At 35.0% G+C, this 3,801-nt stretch overlaps 1 non-coding gene across 1 annotated transcript; it reads right to left on the reverse strand.

Annotated features, from left to right (window-relative positions):
* Positions 1-3,355: 3,355 nt before the first annotated feature.
* Positions 3,356-3,459, reverse strand: LOC112095987. The gene has a single exon (XR_002904147.1). It is a non-coding gene; the product is annotated as a small nucleolar RNA R71 (small nucleolar RNA).
* Between the last annotated feature and the right edge of the window lie 342 nt (positions 3,460-3,801).

The following is a 3,801-nucleotide window of genomic DNA, read 5'->3' on the forward strand; positions in this document are numbered from 1 at the left end:
GATTGATAGTATTTGTATTGTCACATAAGATAGGTATTTGATCAAAATTAATATTGTAGTCTCTGAGAATTTGTTTCATCCAAAGAGCTATTTATATATGAGTTTCTTGTTAAACAGAAACCAGCTGAGTCTGTAGGAGAGGGAAGGAAAAAGAAAAAAGAAATAGCTAGAAATCAGATAATCCAAATCTATATAATATGGAAGCAAAAGCGACAGATATTGGGAGTTCTCTCGTGGAGCCTTCGATTCTGGAGCTGGCACATGAAGTCACTATCCTCTTGAATTTTTATAACAAAATTATTATTTTATTAGACCCAAGTAGATTGCAGTACATGATGAAACAAAAACAAACGTTATGCCTTTAATCGTGCATTTCCAAATAAACACATATTTTAAGTAATTCCGAAATTTACCACGATCTCCCATGAATCCGAACTTGCAGCTTGTTATGGAGCTTCAACAGAGTTGCTGCTGCTTCGGTCTAGCTTCTGAATTCCGCTTTCTTTTCCTTAGCTCAAGGATCGGCTTGCTTCAAAATTTACTGTGCACACACACGGGAGACAAGAGAGAGAGAGAGGTGCACTGCACTCATGCCACTAATTTTTCGAACAGTTAACTTCCAATGAGCTGAAGTTACTTAAATACAGCGGTTGAGCGCAGGGACCCCTCATGTGTTAGTATAAAATTGCCCATCCCATTATGGGCGAAAATAACACAATTAAGGATATACTTGTCCATAATATACTACTGTACATGGTATGTCAAAATTGCTCAACAATATTTGACTTTAGTCACGTATTAATTCGGTAAAATATAGAAAATAATTAGAATGATTTATGTCAGTCCACATAATGTGAGAAATAAATCTAACAATCTCCCACTTGGACGACAGAAATCACTCTAATGATAAATTTAAAATAAAATAATATTTTGAAAACAACCGAATTAATCAATATGTGACTATAACAAAAGGTCAAATACAAGCAATCACCCAAAACATAAACAAGTCCAAAATGTGCCATAAATATCAAATCATATGTGCACCGACAGGATGCTCCATATAACAAGACACTTATAAACACGTGACCATGTAGTAGTATACAAGTATAATTATGGAAATAACATGACAATGTGATCAACATGCTTGTTGAGTGTTAGAAAATACATATTTATAAAGGAGAAAACCATCATTTTACATTTCAAGTCTTACTAACAACTCTTACTTTTATGTATTTAACCTTCTTGTGATGTAATTACGCGTGTGTTATTTTAATTAAGTATTTTATGTATTTTAGGGGTATTATAGTCATTTCACAATAAAGGAGAGATCAGATGGCAAAACGGACATCACTTTTGAACTCAGGACGGTCGAAAACCTTAGGAGGGGCATAAAAGGAAAAATGGCACTATTCACATGTACGGTACTATTCACGTATACGGTACTGTATATGTTACTGTTCACGGCATTGACCGATGATGTGGCATTGACTGATGAGGTGTCACGATCCTGTTGGACTAAAATTCTTATGTACTGTTGATGGTAAATTTCTTATGTACTGTTGATGGTGACGTGGCAGCATATCAGTGGACGAAAAATCTCGCGTACGGTGCATGCATCACACAGGATTATTTTCAACTAAACCGCGTTACTGTTCATCCGGGTCAAACCGTGTTACTGTTCATCTGCGTGGTCAAACCGTGGACTGTTGACTGATGACGTGGCGCAATCCTGAGCGTCCAAACTGTTTTTAATCCGATGGCCATGATTTACTCCATGTATCTATAAAAAGGGGGCCTCCCCCCCCTAATTTGATATCTCTGAATCCATTTTTGGGATCCATTTTCTGTAATTCCTTCTCCATCTTGTATTTTCTTTGTATTTTAATAAATTCCCTTTTTGCCCCTAGTTCAATTATGAGTGGCTAATTTTCTTTCAAGCTTGGGTTGAAGGTGAAGTCTCAACATGTGTCATGGGCTTTATTTGGTAAATTTATTTTCTTTTCCCCTCTAGTTTTTGTGGATGATTTGACTTATCGTCGACAAATAATACTGATCTTGTCTAGATACCGCCTTGGTTACACCGGCTCTCTAGTATAAGGTTATTATTATTTGGCACGATAAGCCCTTAACACCATATTGATTAGAGCGTGGTTCATGAGGTGTGGATTCCCCCCTCATGATTTAATTGGCATTAATACGGATTATTTAGCCCATGATGCATGTTGATACGGATCCAGATACCCAAGTACGTCATTTCAATAGAATTCTCTTCAATTTATTCTCGCCATTTCAATTCCAATTTCAGAATTTATTCTCACCATTTTAATTTAAGTTTTAGCATATTCCAAATCATTTCCACCACAGATCCAATCAACCATTTGCAAAATTAATTCTATACACAATTAAAATCCACCTCCTCGTGGGATCGACACTCGTCACCATTGATCTATACTACAATAGATTCGTGCACTTGCGAGTACATTAAAATTTGCACAACAAGTTTTTGGCGCCGTTGCCGGGGAGGTAAGTAATTTTAATTCATAGAATTAATTTTTGTGAATAATTTCTTTTATTTTGTTTTCTTGTATTTTTTTTATAAAAAAAAAAAAGTTAATCTACATTTAAAGGTTAGTATTTCTTTTCTTTTTCTCTTCTTTAAAAATTCTGTAATTTAATTTTCAATTTATTTTTTCTTTGTAATTTTTGTTTATTTTATTCATTTAATTTTTAGTTAATTTATTTCACGTATTTGTTTTTGTGTATTTTTATAGAAAGGTTGTAATAGCGCAATAAGGTTAGTATCGTAATTTCTCCCTCTTCTTTATTTTTATTTGTTTTGTTCCCATCTTTATTTTTATTTTATTTGTTTTGCATGCATGGTCGTAGGTCATTATTACCTAATCTTGAACCTATAGACCTTGAATTAGAAAAAACACTTCGCACACAAAAGCACATTAAAAATAAATTTGGAATGGATTTACAAGCACCACAGGAGAGGCCATTTAAGGACTATTTTAGTCCCTTAGCTAATTTGAGCACATCATGCATAAGATACCCAAATGTAGCTGCTAGGAGTTTTGAATTAAAACCTAGTGTGCTAAATTGTCTCCCCACATTTTATGGCTTAGAAAATGAGGACCCATATAATCATCTGAATGATTTTCATGCCATATGTCAAACTTTTAAATACGAAAATTTTTCAGACGATGATGTAAAACTTAGATTATTCCCATTTTCTTTAAAAGATAGAGCTCGTTCATGGCTTAATACATTGCCTGCTAATAGCATTGCATCATGGGAACAAATGGTTACAAAATTTCTAAATAAATATTTCCCAGTGCATAAAACCAATTCTATTCGCAGGGAAATTTCAGAGTTTACACAAAGAGAGGACGAGCAGTTTTTCGAAACTTGGGAGCGATTCAATGGACTACTCTTGAAGTGTCCACATCATGGGTACGAGAAATGGCACCAATGCCAATACTTTTTGGAGGGATTATTGCCGAATGTGCAAGAATGGCTAATGGCAACAAGTGGAGGAGAGCTAATGTCAAAAAGTGCATAAGAGATTTGGGAATTCTTCCAGCGACAAGCGGATAATTCCCAACAACGGAGTCGATCACTCAGGAATACTAGAAGAATTAAAGGAGTAAATGAGGTTCACATTGGCGAGTCAAGTTCAGAAATCAAAGAAGTCAAGGAGATAATTGAAGGTCTCTCTCGACAAATAGCATCGTTATCAACTGCTAAATCAACAGAGCCACATGACCATGACACATACTCAGATCAAGCCAATGCCAT

The sequence above is a fragment of the Citrus clementina genome, unplaced genomic scaffold (assembly GCF_000493195.1).
Source record: "Citrus clementina cultivar Clemenules unplaced genomic scaffold, Citrus_clementina_v1.0 scaffold_1, whole genome shotgun sequence".
In the NCBI taxonomy this organism is placed as follows: Eukaryota; Viridiplantae; Streptophyta; class Magnoliopsida; order Sapindales; family Rutaceae; genus Citrus; species Citrus x clementina.